At 43.8% G+C, this 18,691-nt stretch overlaps 1 protein-coding gene across 1 annotated transcript in view; it reads right to left on the reverse strand.

The window, feature by feature from the left end:
• kirrel1b (kirre like nephrin family adhesion molecule 1b) overlaps positions 1 to 18,691 on the reverse strand; it is a 167,216-nt gene that overhangs the window by 141,613 nt on the left and 6,912 nt on the right. The window lies entirely within an intron of this gene.

Below are 18,691 nucleotides of genomic sequence, written 5' to 3' on the forward strand. Positions count from 1 at the left end.
CTCCTCTCTCTCTCCCTCCCTCTCCTCTCCCTTTTCTCTGTCCTCCCTCTCCTCTCTCCTCTCCCCTCTCTCTTCTCTCTCTCTCTCTCCATCGCTCCAGTCTGCCGCTCAGACGTAGTCACATGTATTTTTAACGTGTACATTTTTCCAGAGTTCAGCTGTGATGGGAGAAGAGGAGGAGGAGGAGAAGAAGTGGAGGAGGCGGAGGAGGGGAGAGGAACTTTTCTCTTTCAGAAACCCAATGGAGGTGAAGCATCTGGGGGAAAGTGCAGGGGCCGGGGCATCCCTGACGGAGCCTGCAGCCTTTTTCTGACTTCCAGAAATGAGAGAGTGAATGAGGAGAGAGATATTACACGAGAAAGAAAGAGAGGAGAGAAGAGGGAGAAGGGAGAGAGTGAAGAGGAGAGAGGTTAGAAGAGGAGATGGAGATGAGTGAGGAGAAGAGAGGAGAGAGGGAGGGAGAGACAGAAAAGGAGATTAAGAGAGAAAGAGAGTGAGGAGAGAGGGGAGGAGAGACAGAATAGGAGATGGAGAGGAGAGAGAGAGAGCGCAGAGAGAGATTAGGAGAGAGAGTGGAGGAGAGACAGAAGAGGAGATGGAGAGGAGGGAGAGGAGAGAGAGAGATTAGGAGAGAAAGAGAGTGAGGAGAAGAGAGGAGAGAGGGGAGGAGAGACAGAAGAGGAGATGGAGAGGAGGGAGAGAGCGCAGAGAGAGATTATGAGAGAAAGAGAGTGAGGAGAAGAGAGGAGAGAGGGGAGGAGAAACAGAAGAGGAGATTAAGAGAGAAAGAGGGTGAGGAGAGAGGGGAGGAGAGACATAGGAGATTAAGAGAGAAAGAGAGTGAGGGGGGAGGAGAAACAGAAGAGGAGATGGAGAGGAGAGAGAGATTAAGAGAGAAAGGGAGTGAGGAGAAGAAAGGGAGGAGAGGGACAGAGAAGGAGGTGTGTTTTTCAGAAGGGGTGGATCAAATTTGCGAGGTGACAGGTAGCAGATGAGCGTCAACAGAAGTGATGGGGGCCGGCGCTCACACATTTGCAAAGCATTCTGGGATTTGTAGTATTAGAGATGTATGTGCTGTACTGCTATCTCTCTTTTTTTCCCAATAATTCACACTTGTCTGACAGGGGCCCCCGGCTCTTTTTCCCAAACCTTTCCAAAGCTGCGTCCGCCCCTGTCCGTCCGTGTGGTCAAGTCCATGAGAATGTCCCTGACTAAAGACTTTGGACAGTTGGTTTTCCCAGGCTCCTGTCAGATCGGGTTTGTGGAGTAAAGTGAACAGTTTGGGGGGGGGGGGGGGGGGGGGGGGGGGTTCTGAGGGCGTTCATGGTCGACCCTGTCTCAACCGCGGGACGTGCAATCAATCGTACTCTCCTCTCTCGCGCTCTCCTCCTCACATCCCCCTCTTCTTCTCCTCTTCTCCCGCTCTCATGCGTCGGGTGATGGGAGATGGAAGGGTCATGTGAGGTCAGGAGACTGGTTTGTGCAATCAGGCTTCAGTCAGCTTCAGCTGACAGAAATCGTGTCCAGACCAATAATCTATTAAAAGAGACATATGCAAATGGACTTTTAAGAGCTTTTAACCAAATGTAACTGGATTTAGAGTGAATCTTTGTTCTTCTGCATCCAAAACAACATGGCTGCTTTTATGCAACATACGTTCTACAGTATTTCTGCTATAATCAACTGAAGTACATGTGATCATTCTGTTTTGTTTGGGAGAGAGGAGAAAAACAGAAGAGAGGAGAGACACAAAAGGATATGGAGAGGAAGAGGAGAGGGGACAGAAGAGATAAGAGAGGGAAAAGAGAGAGAAGATGAGATGGAGAGGAAGAAGAGAGAGAGGGGACAGAAGAGATAAGAGAGGGAAGAGAGAGAGAAGATGAGATGGAGAGGAAGAAGTGAGAGAAGGGACAGAAGAGATAAGGGGAAGGGGAGACAGAAGAGAGGAAATGGAGAGAAGAGAGGGAGGGAGAGGGAGGATGAGAGAGATAAGAGAGAGTAGAGACTGAAGGGGAGATAGAGAGAAGTGAAAGGAGAGGAACAGAGAAGGAGGAGAGAGATTAAGAGACGAAGATGGGATGTGAGAGGGGAGGAGAGACATAAGAGAAGAGAGAGAAATGAGAGAGGAGAGACAAAAGATGAGATGGAGAGGAAGAGGAGAGAGAGAAGGGACAGTGGATATAAGAGAGAGAGGAGAGATGAGTGGAGACAGAAGAAATATGAGAGAGAGGAGAGACAGAAGATGAGATGGAGAAGAAGAGGAGAGAGAGGGGACAGAAGAGATAAGAGAGAGAGGAGAGGCAGAAGAGAGGAAATGGAGAGAAGAGAGAGAGGGAGGATGAGAGGGATAAGAGAAAGTAGAGACTGAAGAGAAAATTAGAGAAGGGAGAGGAGAGGAACAGAGAAGGAGGAGAGAGATTAAGAGAGGAAGATGTGATGAGAGAGAGGGGAGGAGAGACATAAGAGAAGAGAGAGAGAGGAGAGACAAAATATGAGATGGAGAGGAAGAGGAAAGAGAGAAGGGACAGAAGATATAAGCGAGAGATGGGAGATGAGAGGAGACAGAAGAAATAAAAGAGACAGGAGAGACAGAAGATGAGATGGAGAAGAAGAGGAGAGAGAGGGGACAGAAGAGATAGGAGAGAGATTAGGAGAGAAAGACAGTAAGGATGAGAGCAAGGGGAGGAGAGACATAAGAGACTAGAGAAAAAGGAGAGAGGAAAGACAAATGATGAGATGGAGAGGAAGAGGAGAGAGAGAGGGGAGAAGAGAGGGGACAGAAGAGATAAGAGAGAGAAGAAAGACAGAAGAGAGGAAATGAGAGAAGAGAGAGAGGGGGATGAGAGGGATAAGAGAGAGAGTAGAGACTTCTCCTTATTCCTGTCTCTCTCTTTCCCTCTTAATCCTTTTATATCTCTCTCTCTCTCTCTCCTCTCTCTTTATCTCTCTCCCTCTTTCTCCTTAATAATAATAATAATACATTTTATTTATAACGCACTTTACATTTGAACAACAAATCTCAAAGTGCTACAGTGCAAAAAAAGACATTAAAAACAGAAGACAATTAACATTAAAAACAGAAGACAATTAGTGTAAAAGCAATAAAACAATAGCCGGTGTTTATCTGTAGGCCAGGGTAAAAAGGTGAGTCTTTAGTCCTCTTTTAAAAGCATCGACCGTCTGTGGAGCCCTGAGATGGTCTGGGAGGGCGTTCCACAGATGGGGAGCAGCCACTGAGAAGGCTCTGTCGCCCATGGTCTTGAGCCGTGTCCTGGGCATGACCAGACGGTGCTGTTGGCCTGACCGAGTCTTAGTGGAGGTGTGTGGTGTGAGCAGTTCAGTGAGGTAAGTGGGGGCCGCACCGTGGAGACAGTGATGGGTGTGCAAGAGGACTTTGTATTGAATGCGGAAGTGAATGGGGAGCCAGTGCAGAGAGTGAAGAATGGGGGTGATGTGCTCATGTTTACGCACCCTCATCAGGACCCTGGCAGCGCTGTTTTGGACATACTGGAGCTTTTGAATGCTCCTGCCAGAGATCCCGATGAGGAGTGCGTTACAGTAGTCAAGCCTGGAGGAGACAGGCTCTCCCCTTCCATGTCTCTCTCTATTCCACTCTTTCCCGCTCTCTCTCTCTCACTCTCTACCCCCCCTCACTCTCACTCTCTCTCCTTCTGTCTCTTTATCTCTCTCTCATTCTCTCTCCGTCTCTTTATCCCCCTGTCTCTCTATTCCCCTCTCTGTCTCTCTATCCCCCTCTCTCTCATCTCTCTATCCCCCTCTCCATTTCTTTATCTCCCCCCTCTCTCTATCCCTCTCTCCTTCTCTTTCTCTCCCCCTTCTCTCTATCCCCCTTTCCTTCTCTTTATCTCCCTCTCTCTCACCCTCTCTCCTTCCCCCCTCTCTCTCCATCCCTCTCTCCTTCCCCCCTCTCTCCATCCCTCTCTCCTTCCCCCCCTCCATCCCTCTCTCCTTCTCCCCCCTCTCTCTCATCCCTCTCTCTCCCTCTCCCCTCCTCTCTCTCTATCCCTCTCTCTCTCTCCCCTCCTCTCTCTCCACCCCTCTCTCCTTCTCCCCCTCTCTCTCCATCTCTCTCTCCTCCCCCTCTCTCTCCATCCCTCTATCCTTCTCCCCATCTCTCCCCATCTCTCTCCATCCCTCTCTCCTTCTCTTTCTCCCCCTTTCTCTCCATCCCCCCTCTCTCTCTCCATCTCTCTCTCCATCCCTCTCTCCGCACACAGACAGCACACAGCTCAGGATGAACTATAGCTGTAATAAAGCTGTGATTTTACACATGATCCAAGATGGCCGCTCTCCTCCAGCTCCTGAACAGCTGCATGGTTGGCTGTAAGTGCACAGTTAAATCTCACCGAATAACAGTGAGGCCTTTAATGGCCCGGATATAGAGTTACGCTCATAATGGTATTGTTTTAATTGTGTCGCATTAAGACTCCAGCAGATGTGAAATAATAAACCAAAAGTGCTTAGGAGGAATACAGAGATAATGACGAGAGTCTGGGCTCAAGGAATGGCAACACTGCAATCTTTACACAATGAATGAAGTCTGGAAGTTTATTTGATTTTTGTTTACCAGTAGATGGCAAATGTGAAATCTCCCTTCACCTAAAAATACAAAAACATGATACGAAACTCTGACTTGACAAACCTAACATAATGTGCAGTAGTTTCATTAGCGAGATGCATGCTGATTGTGTTGTGATAGAGCTCCGTAGGGGGAGTGACTTAACACGGGGAGCAACGGCTGGGGAGACTCAGAGCGACAAAAAATGAAAGGGAAACACGTTAATATGTTGGTTTTGGCAAATACAGCATTTTCAAAACAATAAAAGGAAACATGGAGATCTAAATACAGTAAGTTATGTGTTAGCAGTTATTACCCCATAGAAGTAAAATACCCCCTTTTTAATAGCCCCTCTGTAATACCCCATACAAGTGAAATATCCCCTCTTTAATACCCCATAGAGGTGAAATACCCTCTTTAATACCCCATAGAAGTAAAATATCCCCTCTTTAATACCTCACAGAGGTGAAATACTCTCTTTAATACCCCATAGAAGTAAAATATCCCTCTTTAATACCCCATAGAAGTAAAATACCCCCTCTTTAATACCCCACAGAAGTAAAATACCCCTCTTTAATACCCCATAGAAGTAAAATACCCCTCTTTAATACCCCATAGAAGTAAAATACCCCCTCTTTAATACCCCACAGAAGTAAAATACCCCCTCTTTAATACCCCATAGAAGTAAAATACCCCTCTTTAATACTCCATAGAATAAAATACCCTCTCTTTAATTCCTCAAAGAAGTAAAATACCCCTCTTTAATACCCCATTGGATAAAATACTCTCTCTTTAATACCCCATAGAAGTAAAATACCCTTTCTTTAATACCCCATAGAAGTAAAATACCCTCTCTTTAATACCCCACAGAAGCTTAACCAGTCTTAGTCTTGGCATTCTGGTGCACCACAGTTGTAATAATCTTGCACCACACATTTAGTCCAACTTGTTTTCCCTCCTCCAGCTCTGGACCCAGACTTCCAGCCGTGTTTACGCCTATGGGCAGCTAGCTAGCGTCATAGGTCTGCCGCGCTAAGCTAACATGTACACAGCCGCGGAGAGGCTAGGGAATTGCACCCACACACTGCTAGCTTGGGGGCAGCGTGCAGAGCAGAGATATGGTAGTTTAAGAGGCTTGAAGCTTGTGTTTTTCAGGCAGAATTACGGACTCACGGCTCTGCACCTACTGCGAAGAACTCAGAACAGCCTCCCTCGTCACTCCGTTGCTTCGCTTTCATGTGGTTCGGTCCTATCTTTTCTACAACAGACTCAGAGCTACACAGGCAGAATGAAGCCGATTATCACAAGAAAGCACAAAATTACAATTAACAAGGTATTTTGAAGTTTTAAGCTGCCCCCATGATTAAGAGTAAGTTAGCTTTGGAGATGAAGACTACAGTGGATTCACTGGTTCGGCTTAGCATTTTGAAGAATGTTTACCTTTCAAATCATAGACATAATTAGTATCATCCACTTAGCGACTCGGCTCGTCCAGGATGATTTTGAACACTGGAGCCAGTCCCATGTATTTTCCCCTATAGCCGTTAGCATTAACCCGCAAAAAAAAACGCAAATTATGAATAATACTGAGCCATCGAGCGCATTTAAGTGAGGTCAGAGTCTCTTTAAAAGTCACTGTTAAATGTTTAAACCTTTCAGCGTTTTGTTTTAGATCATAGTTAGCGTAAAAGTGGCATCTGAGCTAACGGCTAATGAACTTTCTGTTAAGATTTCTGAATTGTGTGGTTCTGGTGACGCTAAACTTCGTCTTTTACGTGTGACTGGTGAAGAGCCCAAATAAACAGAAGTATCATGAAATAAACATGTTATTTACTTTATATAAAGATTTCATACTGGGACTAAAACCAAACTGAAAATTAAGCCAAACCAAAAATCTACACAAAAAATGTAATTCAAAAAACAAATAAATATGAATTGTTACAAACTGCATACTGTTACTAAACCTGAATCTTTCTGTTTAAATTGAGTTCAATATGAGTTTAGTATTTGTTTTATCACAGACATATTGTGCTTGTGTTGCTCTATAGTTATAATTTCTGACACTGTGGTTCATTATTTTATCATTTGCACATTTTAAATCATAATATTAATCTAAAACAACTTAATAAAAGAAACAAATCCACTGATTTCCGTGTTAGAAAACTACGGGACCCCCTATGGACAGTTGCACATCACACTATAGTAGAATTTGTTTTTTTTCATTTGTACCAAAATGACTACATGACACTGCCGAATCCTACAAATCCTATCACCAAATGAGAAAATAAACTGGCGAAGAAAGGAAGTATGTCATAATGAGTGAGGGAGTGAGTCATCTCGACTGATCGGCAAAATGGCGTCTTGAAAATAAGCAATTAAAAATGACTCAAACATGCACGAATCACTCCACATACAACTTCAGAATTTTGAAATTCCACATTTGGAATTCTGACCACAAGTATCATAGCAACCAAAAGGCCAATTCAGAATGTAACGCCCCTTTCCGTCCGCACTGTTGGATTAGCATGGAGCAGGTGCCACGCTAAACCTGAAGGCGAAAGAAGGCGCCTCATTTGTGTGATATTAATGTTCATATCTTGAATCATGGACAAAATAGCGAGATAAAAACCACAGGATAATGTAGAGCGCGGTAATATGAACATTTAAGGCCAAAATGTAAAGTGGACTGGAGCCAGAGTTGACGGCGTCAGAAGCGCTCCTCCTGTTTGGACCGCGGCGCTAGCAGGTTAGCTCTGTCCATTTACATATACAGTCTATGGTCTACATGACGCGTTTTTATTCTCTTAGAGCCACGCCGCTGTAAGCCTAGAGCGCCTCCTTCAGCGCGGGGACCAGAACCTATTGTTTTATTTCAGGGGTGTCCAAAGGTTTTCCCTTTTCACGTCTCCTTTCCTACTCTCCTCTCTCCCATAATTGGGTCCAAATGAGCTCCACGTCGCCGTAAACATGCTCATTTTATCCCAACTTTTCATTTTCCTGCCTCCTTCGTTGCCATGGTAACTCCCTCTCTCTCTTTCCTTGCTTATCCCCCGTTTTCCCCCCCTCTCTCGCCTCTCTCCTTCCCTTCGTTTCCTCTTTCTCTCTTTCCCTCCCACCTTTTTCTACCTCTCTGCTTTCCTCTTCTCTCTCTCCCTCGTCTCCCTCCTCTTCCCCGTTGCTATAGAAACAGACTTATTTAAAAAGAAGAGCAAAGAAATTATCTGTTTTTTTTTCTGTCCCTCGCTCCCTCAGCACACCTCCCTCCTTTTTCTCTCTCCTCATCTCCTCTCTCCTCGTCGCCTTTGTCCTCCTCTCCTCTCTCCTCGTCTCCTCTCCTCCTTCCTTGTTTACAATAATCACTCCTTACAGAACCCACCTTTACTCCTCCTACTTTCTCGTCCTCCTCCTTTGCCTCCTCTCCCTTATCCATTTTCCCTCTCTCTTTTTTCCTTATCCCCTTTGTCCTTCTCTCCATAATCCTTATCTCCTCTCCACTCTCCTTCTTTCTTTTCCTTGTCTCCTCATTTCTTACCTCCTTGTCTCCTCTCCTCCTTCCTAGTTTACCATAATGGCTCCTTGCCAACCCCCCCCCCCCCCCTTTATCCCTCCTTTCCTTTTCTCTTTCCTTGTCTCCTATCTCCTGTTTTCCTTTCCTCCCACCTACTACCACAACCGTTCCTTGCGTGACCCCTCTACTTCATCCCTCTTTCGTTTCCTCCTCTCCTTGTCTCCTCTCCTGCTTCCTAGTTTACCATAATCACACCTTTCCAAATATCTTTTTACTTCTCCATCTCTGCTCTCCTTCCTTACTTTCCTTTTATCTCTCTATTTCCCTATCATTAAGTCCTTTCCTTGTCTCCTTTCTTCCTTCCTAGTTCACCATTCATGCCTGGCCAAAAAAAAAAAAAAAAAAAAAAAAAAAAACATGCATTCCGCCTTCTTTCCTCCCTCCTTGTCTCCTCTCTCTGTGTCTCCTCCCTCCTCCCCTTGTCTCCTCTCTCCGTGTCTCCTCCCTCCTTGGCTCCTCTCTCCGTGTCTCCTCCCTCCTTCTGTCCTTGTCTCCTCTCTCCGTGTCTCCTCCCTCCTTCTCTCCTTGTCTCCTCTCTCCGTGTCTCCTCCCTCCTTCTCTCTTTGTCTCTTCTCTCCGTGTCTCCTCCCTCCTTCTCTCCTTGTCTCCTCTCGCCGTGTCTCTTCCCTACTTCTCTCCTCTCTCCTTGCCTCCTTCCTCTTCTTCTTGTATCCTCTCCTTGCCTCCTCTCTCTCCTCATCTCCTTTCCTCCTCTTCTCTCCCATGTCCTTGTCTCCTCTCCTCTCTCCTTCTCTCGCTCCTTGTTTACTCTCTTTACTCGTCTATCTTTTTCTCCTTCACTCATTTCCTACTTCCTAATCAGATCTCTGCTTTTCCTTGCCTCCTGCCTTCAATCATTTTTACTTTTTCTCTCTCCTTCCCTCTCTCCTCATCTCCTCCCTGCGTCCTCCCTCTTTCATTCCTCAGAGCCTTCTTCCCTTCCTTCATCCCATCTCTCCATCCTCTCTCCTTGTCTCTTCTCCTCCTTTCTAGCTCCTCACGTCCTAGCAGAACACTCTCTCCTCACCTTGCTCCTTGTTTACGCTCTCCTCTCTGTTCTTTCCTTCCCTCATCTCCTCCTCTCCTTGTCTCCTCTCTTCCTACATCCTAAACACCTCATTGCGTTTTCCCTCTCTTCGCTCTTCTCCACCCTCCCCCACTTCTCCTCATCTCCTCCTCTTCTCTCGTCTCTTCCTACTTTCTAATCATGTCCTCGCTCGCTCCCCTACTCCCTCTCCCCTTCTCCCTCCCCTCTCTCCTCCTCCCTCTCCTCTCTCCTCCCTCCCCTCTCTTCTCCTCATCTCCTCCTCTTCTCTCCTTGTCTCCTCTCTTCCTACTTCCTAATCAGGTCCTTGCTCTCTCCCCTCCTCCCTCCCCTCTTCTGTCCTCCCTCCCTCTCTTCTCATCTCCTCCTCCTCTTTCCTTTTCTCCTCTTCTTTCTTTCTATGTCCTAATCACGTCCTTGGTCTCTTTTTTCCTACCTCTCTCCTCTCCCCTCTTCTCTCCTCCTCCCTCCCTCTCTCCCTCCCTCCCTCCCTCCCTCCCTCCCTCCCTCCCTTCCTCTCTTCTCCTCATCTCTCCTCTTCTCCTCTTCTCTCTTTCTATGTCCTAATCATGTTCTTGGTCTCTTCCCTCCTCCCTCTCTTCTCTCCACTTTTCTCTCCTCCTCCCTCCCTCTCGTCTCCTCATCTCTTCTCCTAGGAGCTCTTTCTACGTCCTAATCACGTCCTTGCAGAATCCCCCTATTATTCCTTTATGTTGTGGATTTGCGCTGATTCCTCCTCTCCCTCCCTCCTCCTCCATCCCCCTCTCTCCCTCCCTCCTCCATCCCCCTCTCCTTGGCCGCCGCACGTGTCTTGCTCATTAACAAGCGCCCCGCACAGCCCCACATTCACAAAGAGGATTCTTGGTTTTGTGGTTGTATTTCTCTGGAGACGAGCCAGAGGAGGCGCTCTAATCTGCTCTGCTCACTTCTTCTGCAGGACACCGTGGCCTTTTTGTCTTTTAAACTGATTCAAGTAAGGGAGGATTGGTGCAAATGAAAACAAAACTTCATTTAAGCTATTTGTAACTGTACAGATAAGCAGAGAATTAAAATTAGCGCTTATCCTGTCTCCTCCGGGGTTGGCTGCTCTGGTTTTGACTAACTAAGAAGTGGCTGCACTTCTTAGTTAGTCAGTGCCAGTGCAGTTCAAACTCAAATTCACAATCGGTCAAAATTAAAAACTAAGACAAATTTACAGGCCAAACTCAATATTTATTGAACATTGACTGCACCTGATGTGTGATGTTAAGCCTGTTCATATGGACACAAACTTTTTTGCTTAAATACAAAATATGGAAGAACTCAAGCTTAATATTACACATATATGAGAAATTTAATTTGAAATAAGACACATCAGTAGTATTCATTTCTTATTTACATAAATACGCTGCAGCCGGTCTCGACTGCGTACTAGTAAAGCATTCTGGGATTTATAGTATTAATGGTGCACGAGCCAAATATAATTACACCGTGGGCCAGATTTGGCCCCCGGGCCTGAGTTTGATCTATGTGTTTTAGAGGAAACACTTGAAGAGAATGGCCCGTCTCATCACTGGCACACTTTTGTCCTAAGGTCTGCTACTCCCCTCACATTGTACTGACACTATATTCCGACCTCCGAACATTTTGAAAGTGCTTATAAATTCATCACCGTGAATAATTAGGATCCTCTGAATGTTTAAAGAAAGTTAGGAATAAGTTTGGACCACTGCAAACCGCTTAAATGAACTAGTTCTGTTTTTCACGTTTTTAAGTCAATAGATCTATTTGAATTTCTCCTGGTAAGAAAAACAGTGAGTCTGTTTTAGAGAGAAATTGATCTAGAGACAGATCAATATATCGGCCGGTCCATATATCGTCTGATATTTGACTTTTTAATTTCCAGCACAGGCCCATGTTTAGATCTGGTCAATCTGCTGCGAGAGAAAGAGTGGAGAAAGAAAAGAAGAGGAGAGAGAGAGAGGAGAAAGAAAAGAAGAGAAGTGAGAAAGAGAGAGAGGAGAGAAAGAGAGAGAAGAGGAGAGACTGAAGGAAGGAAAGAAAGGGAGAAGAGAGAGAGAGTAGAAAGAAAAGAATAGGAGAAGAGAGAGAGAGGGAAGAGGAGAGAAAGAGAGCGAAGAGGAGAAAGTGAAGGAAGGAAAGAAGGGGGGAAGAGAGAAAGTGAGAGAAGAGGAGAGAGAGTGGAGGAAGGAAAGAGGAGGAGAGAGAGTGGAGGAAGGAAAGAGGAGGAGAGAGGGAGAGAGAGGAGGAAGGAAAGAACGGGGGAAGAGAGAAAGAAAAAGAGAAGAGGAGAGAGAGGAGGAAGGAAAGAAGGGGAAGAGAGAGCGAGAGAGAAGAGGAGAGAGAATGGAGGAAGGAAAGAAGGTGAGAAAAGAGAGAGTGGAGGGAGGAAAGAAGGGGGGCAGACAGAAATGATAGAGGAAGGAGAGAGTGGGTGAGTATAGAGAGAGGGAGTGAGAGAGATGGCGGAAATGGAGGAAAGAAGGGGGGAGAAAGAGAGGGGTAGTGAGAGAAGAGAAACAGAAATGAAAGAGGAGGGAGAAGGGGAGTTAGTATAGAGACGCAGTGAGAGAACGGCAGAGAGAGAGAGGGGGAGAGAGCATAGAGAGAGGGAGTGAGAAAGAGAGATGAGGCAGAGAGGAAAAGAGATACGTGGATGAGAAAGGGGAGAGAGACAGAGAGGGGAGGGTGATTGGGAAGAAAAAAGAAAGAAAGAAAGAAGAAAAGAGGAGGGTAGAGAGGGGAGAAAGAGGAGGGGAGTATAGAGAGAAGGTTACAGTGAGGAAGAAGAGAAGTGAGATGTAGAGAGAGAGTCAGAAAGGGGAGCTTAGAGAGAGAGTAAATGAGAGGGAGGAAGAGAGGAGAGAGACTAGGGCAAGATGGGATGTGCCGACAGCAAAGAACAAGGGGAAGAACAGAGAAAGACGGTATGAGGGAGAAGAGGGAAAAGAGGATGGATAGAGAGCGGGTGAGAGAGAGAAGAATAGATAAAGAGTGAGTTATAGAGCCAGTCAGACTCCAGCAGTAGGAGGAACAGGAGCTCACTGATGTTTACAGTTTAGGTCTGTGGAGTCACTGCAGCAGTAAAGTCTATTTAAACCTCTTTTACCACTGTAACTAGAAAAGTACTCTGGATGAAGTATGAAGACCAAAAAATACATCAAAATAAGTCAGATAAAAAAAATATAAAAATAAAAAAAATACCACTGACATGTCACTAATCCACTTTTAAAGGTGCAGTATGGAACTTTCTCTGCGGAGGGTCTTCCACAAGATGTCATTTTAGTTTCAAAATGTTTGTATTAACCTGCTCTAAATGATCCTGGTGTTTTTATTTCGCTATTGAGTCCGTAAAACAAGAGGTTGTCCTGCTACCGTTAGCAACAGGTTTGATTGACAGCATTGCTAAGCGCCTGCTCCTTGCTAAACCAGTGTTGTGGGCGGGAAGGAGCTTTACCTTCAACAGCCTCGCTCTGGGTGCTATGGGTGACGTCACACTCACTTAGTCTATTTTTTATATAGTCTATGGTCTTGCTCAAGGACACAGTGGCATTTTGCACCGGTCAGATTTGGGGTCCGACCAACAATCAAACACTTTAAACACAATAATTACATATAGGTGATTTTGGCTGCCGTTTTTCTATCTATTTCACAGTGTGTGTTTTACAGTGCGGGTGACGAGAGATTCTCATTTCATCATCTGCAATCTCATCCTCCATCTTTGTCTTTGAAACGCTGCTTTTTATCAATGTTGAAAATCCACAAAACCACAATTAGAAGTGTATCTGCTGTGCCTATGCAACCAACCCAATCTGTTACACGGCTCGTCGGGTTGATAACAGCACCGTGAGAAGGGAGGAGCCCACTGACGCGGATTGGGTAGGCGCATTTAATGGTACGTTAAGGGTTTGTGGGGTGTGAGAAATCAGGATTATGATTAACACGGTTTGGATTTGCAAAAGTATTTTTATATTAGAAACTTTTTCACTTTACGAAGCAGGTTTACCCTGGCAGATATGAGCTAATGGAATTAAGGGCCCTGTAACACATTTGACTCACGTATTTGAGCAAAATGTGTCTCGTCCCAGCCCATATACATTGTATAATGTATATGGGGTCAAAATATGTCTGCTTTGTGCCTAATAATCAAGAAAAATGTATTAATGTGAGTAGGATAGTTGTTGTTAGCTTTACCATCACAGCAAAAGTCCACACAAGCCTCAAATTTGTGAAAAGTGCTTATTAACTCATCATGGTGAATAATTAGGATGTTCAGGTAAGTGTGGAGTAACTTTGGACCACTGCAAACAGTTTAAAATGAATTAGTTCAGCTTTTCGGCGTTTTTTAGACAGTAAAAATAAGCTACTGCGCCTTGAATGTAGCTGTAAAGTTACGGAAGCCTCAAAGGAACAAATCAAATTGTGAAATACATGAAAAAAGTGATAAAATTGTGGCAAATGTTTAATTACAAAGTATTAGTCTTCAGTTAAAGGTGCACTGTGTAACTTTTCTGCTTGTCTTCATGTCTTTGCCTGTAATATGTTCCACAGTATGGCATTGAATTCATGTGTCGCCATGGAGACAAGCAGGCCAAGTTACAAGTCAGATCAGTAAGAATGCATGTTTTTCTGAGCAATTAAATAAATGCAACAAGGCACAAGGCAAAGAAATAGCATATCCATGGAGGCAAGTACATTTACGAGAAAAGTTACATAGCACGGCTTTAAAACCATAGGCAGTTTGAATGCTGTAGTTTCACGTGAACCCAACCCACTGACAAACAACTGAAGTATTTTAGCAGTAACGTTAGCACTATTTTAACAGATAAATATTCAGTTTTCTGCATAATCATTTCAGCAAACTAACTACACACTTTTCAGTCATAACTATTATTTCAGGTTTCCATGGTGATCGCTAGACTAGAGGTATTTCAGGTCAGAGAGGGTATGCCCAGGAGAGCAGGTGGAGTAAAACAGAGGTGGGGTTAAGAGTGATGGAGCTTTGTGAAAATACTGGACTGATCCTGGTTTTTGATCTCATGTTTTTGTCTAAAATGCTGTTTCTCTACATTGCACCATGTTCAGACCCACCGGGACCGTGCGCTCGAGTCTGTGCTCATGCTGTAACGGTGATCCAACACTCACTCGTCCAAACATGTTCTGAAAAGCTTATCATCACCAATGGAGCGGTATCGTTTACATTATAGGCTAGTTTACCTCAAGCCTGATCTCGTCTCATCTCTGAAGTTGAGCAGGGCTGAGTCTGGTCAGTACAGTGGCCTCTGGTTTATCTCGGGGTCTCTGGTTTATCTCGGGGGTTCATTCTAAAAATAACCCGCAATAGGCAAAATCTGTGAACAGTCAGCTTTATTTTTTACAATTATTCTATATGTTTTGCAGCTGTAAAACCCCTCACCACACACTTTATACGCTTTTCTACCACAGGCATTAACATTTTCTCACATTTCTCTCATGTTTAAACTTTCTCAAAGAAGTGGACTAAAGGAGAGTGACAACACCTGTAGTGTTGAGCTTCAGACAAATGAAGCTTAGCAACGCTGTCAGTCAAACCTGTTGCTAACGCTGCCAGGAGCCACTGTGCGTGAAAGAAGGCACCTGATTTGTCTTTGTTAATTTTTAATATCTTCATTTACAGGCACAATAGTGAAATAAAAACCCCAGGGTCATGTAGAGAGGGTTAATACAAACATTTTAAGACCAACAAGACGAGGCTCAGTGCAGCAGGGACAGTTTTTCAATAGAAAGTGAACTAGAGCCACAGTAAATCTTGTATTAGTTTAGCAGCTCAGCAGATTCCAGGCTTCTTGTCTCAAATGTGAATGCTCCTGGACATGCATCTCAAACTGGTCTCGATATTGAACAATCGCTTGCTTAAATGTAAAAATAAACCTCTTTTCATCCCCTTCTCCGTGGTCCAAATACAGTGGAGTCGGTTCTGATTTGTTCACTGATTAAAATGTGTAGTAAACGCAGCGAGACCAAGTGATTAAAGAGGCTCTTGTTTGGCTAATGAGAACATGTAGCAGTGAGGGACTTCACACGCTCATGTTAAACCAACAGAAATGACCTACATCTAATACTGAGCCTATGGAAGACTTTGTGTTATTGTGATTTATGCACCGGCACATGCCCTCTGCTCTGTATTTACCCTCATCTTCACTTTTATTTTGTTAATCGGTGATACATGTGTGATTCTACCATAGACTGTATACATAAATGGACATAGCTAACCTGCTAAGTAGTATCAGCTTTATTTTTTACAATTATTTTATATGTTTTTTGCTGTAAAACCCCTCACCACACACTTTATACACTTTTCTCACACAGGCATTAACATTTTCTCACATTTCTCTCTTAAACACTCTCAAAGTTCAAACCTTCGTAGGCGCCTTTGTCGGTGCAGAAAGTTTCATCGACACTGTGGGATTTGTCGCCGAGAAAACTTGCAAACATACACCACTTCAGAATCACACTGCAATCCAATGTTTATGTAAATTTGGCTGAACCACAAAAAGTGAACAACGCTATAGTGACGGACAACTGTAACAGATAAATCCCACACCTTCTTTCTCTGAAGTCGCTCCCGCTAGCGTTAGCAACTGGTTTGATTGACATCGTTGCTAAGCGCTCGCTGCCTGATAAACCAACAGTGCAGGTGGAAAGGGACGTTACTTTCACTCCAGATTGGCTCTTTGGTCGCTATGATACTTGGCGTTCCAAATATGGACCTCCAAATTCGCCGTTATAACTCCTCTAGCCTCGATGAGCTTCATTTGACTGTATTCGAGCGATGTAACGTAAGGGACAGATGGGAATCAGCTTCTAATACCTCACTGGGCCTCGCAATTTTACAACCTAGGAATTAGAAGAATATAACATAATGATCCATGGTTGTCATAGACTTGAACGAGCAGGCAAAATCGTGTTGAATGGTGAACGGACACATTTTTATATAGCGCTTTTCCACCGTCAAGGCTCTCAAAGAGCTTTAAATCAAGGAACCCATTCACTCACACATTCACACACACATTCACACACCAGTGCACACAGACACTGGGAGGTGGGTTAAGTGTCTTGCCCAAGGACACAACGACAGCGGTCATCTGTGAGATCAGTGGACACTCTATCAACTGAGCTACTGTCGCTACTGTAAACTACTTTGACACATTTTGGCTGTCATCTTATATTTTGTGTACCATAAAATAATCTATATTTGTGGAAATCAAGAACGTTTTTGTTTTTTTTCTTTTTTTTTCTTTTTAAAAAGGGAATTAGCAAATTTAAGAGTGAATATGATGTAATATTTCACAGTGTGTGCGGTGACAAACCCGTGTTTCATCATATTTGCCTCTTTGCCTTTGAAATAACTTGGCAATATTACGGTATTCTCTGATCTATGTTCTCATGTTGTTTCATCATCACAAACATACCTGGGGTTAGAAAAGTACCTCTCAATGACATCACAAGGTGGGACAGAGCATTTTGAGCTTTGGAGATGTAGACAGACTAATAATAAAGGATTACTTAAATATGTGTGAATGAAACAAAACACAACTCCAGGTCTGTTTTTGAGGACGTAACAACATTATAACATGACTTAAAGCTCATGAGAGTCTATTTTGTGTCATATAAGACCTTTAAAGATGCATTATGTGTACTTTTTCGGTTGGAGGGTCTTGTCTCCATGGAGATGTTATTGCTTTGCCTATAATATTCCACAGACCAAATGAATGTGTAAAAATGTGACCATGTGAGGGAACAGGTTCGACTGCTGAGCCAGATGTTCCAGTACTAATGCTTTATAATGCTGAGTTCAGACGTATCAGCAGCTGTTCCACATCTGCTTTGAAAATGAACGTTTCAGCTTCTTCCATCACAGGAAATGAAGCATTGTTGAAACTTACACGTTTATCAAGGTTTGTCTGAGCAATCAAATGCCTATAATCAAATAAATACAACCTGGTTATGTTTGAAGAGGGGATATTTTACTTCTATGGGGTATTTTACTTCTTTGGGGTTCATTTTTTGTAGCTCTGAGTCTCCCCTCCCTTTGCTCTCTGTGCTAAGTCAATGTCTAATATTATACATAATTGATTCTCGTGAGTTTTAAGCCATGTTATATTACCATTTCCTCAGTCACACATGTTTGAGTAAGACTTTATTATTAGTCTGTACATCTCCAAAGCTCAAAATGCTCTGTTCCACCTTGTGATGTCATGAAGTGGTAGTTTCCAAGTTAACAGCTCCTTTTACCTTTAGTTCAGTAGAGACTGGCAATCCAGGTCTGAAATTATCCAAATGATTCTGCTGAAGGTGTTTGGAGTTTAAAAACACAGTACAGCACTTCCTGTTTTACCACATGATGACATCACAAGGTGGAACAGAGTGTTTTCTGTTTGAGAGAAGAATTCAGGCTAAATCTGCAGGGTTTGTGTGTTAAACATGTGTGAATGAAACAAAACACAACTCCAGGTCTGTTTGTGATGAGGAAACATTCGAACATAGATCAAAAAACAGCATATGAGCCCTTTAAAGTTGCACTATGTAACATTTCTGCTTGTCTCCATAAAAATGATTAAAAGTCAGTTACATGGAAAGGTGAGCCTGTTCACTATGAGAATATATGCTTTTCAAGGTATCGCTTGGAAGGAAAAAAAAAAAAGCAATTATACATCTCCATGGAAACCCCAACCAGAAAAGTTACATTGTGCAACTTTAACATTATGATCAAAACAAATCTAAAGACAGGAAGTTGATTTTTAATATATTTCTAGTGTTGCCGATAGCAGAGGACACACACTCGCGCACACTGGTACACACACACACTCGCACACACATTCCTGTAGCGGCGGATAATCCAGGCCGCAGACAACGCCCGATAGGGATCTTGTAACGGATCACATTGATTTAATTCAGAGCGCGGACACTGGCTAATTCCTGGAGATGTCTCAGAATGATTTGATGTGTGAGGTCTGTTTGACGGGTCTATCTCTGCACCTCCGCAACATCGCCATATACAAGAGATACATGAGTGTGCAGAGAATACACCGTTTCACATGTTAACACTCAAATGCATATGTATGATATTTGTACCTGTCTGTACCAACCACCACAAACACATTAAAGAGGGGCATTTCACTTCTCTGGGGTATTAACTGTTAACATTGCACATATTTAGGTCACCATGTTAAGTTTTATTGTTTTGAAAAAGCTAAATTCGCTGAAAACAACGTATTAACATGTTCTATAAGTCCCCCGTCCCTTTCGCTTTGCTCCCTGTGCTAAGTCACTCCCCCTTCAGAACGCTATCACAAAACAATCAGCATTCATTTTGCTAATGAAACTACTGCATGTCGCATCAGGTTTGTGAAGTTGTAGTGTACAGTTTTGTATCATGAGCGTTTCCTGTATTACCACATGATGATATCACAATGTGGAACAGAGCCTTTTCAGATTTGATAAAGGATTTCTCAAACAT

The sequence above is a fragment of the Periophthalmus magnuspinnatus genome, chromosome 17 (assembly GCF_009829125.3).
Source record: "Periophthalmus magnuspinnatus isolate fPerMag1 chromosome 17, fPerMag1.2.pri, whole genome shotgun sequence".
Lineage (NCBI taxonomy): Eukaryota > Metazoa > Chordata > Actinopteri > Gobiiformes > Gobiidae > Periophthalmus > Periophthalmus magnuspinnatus.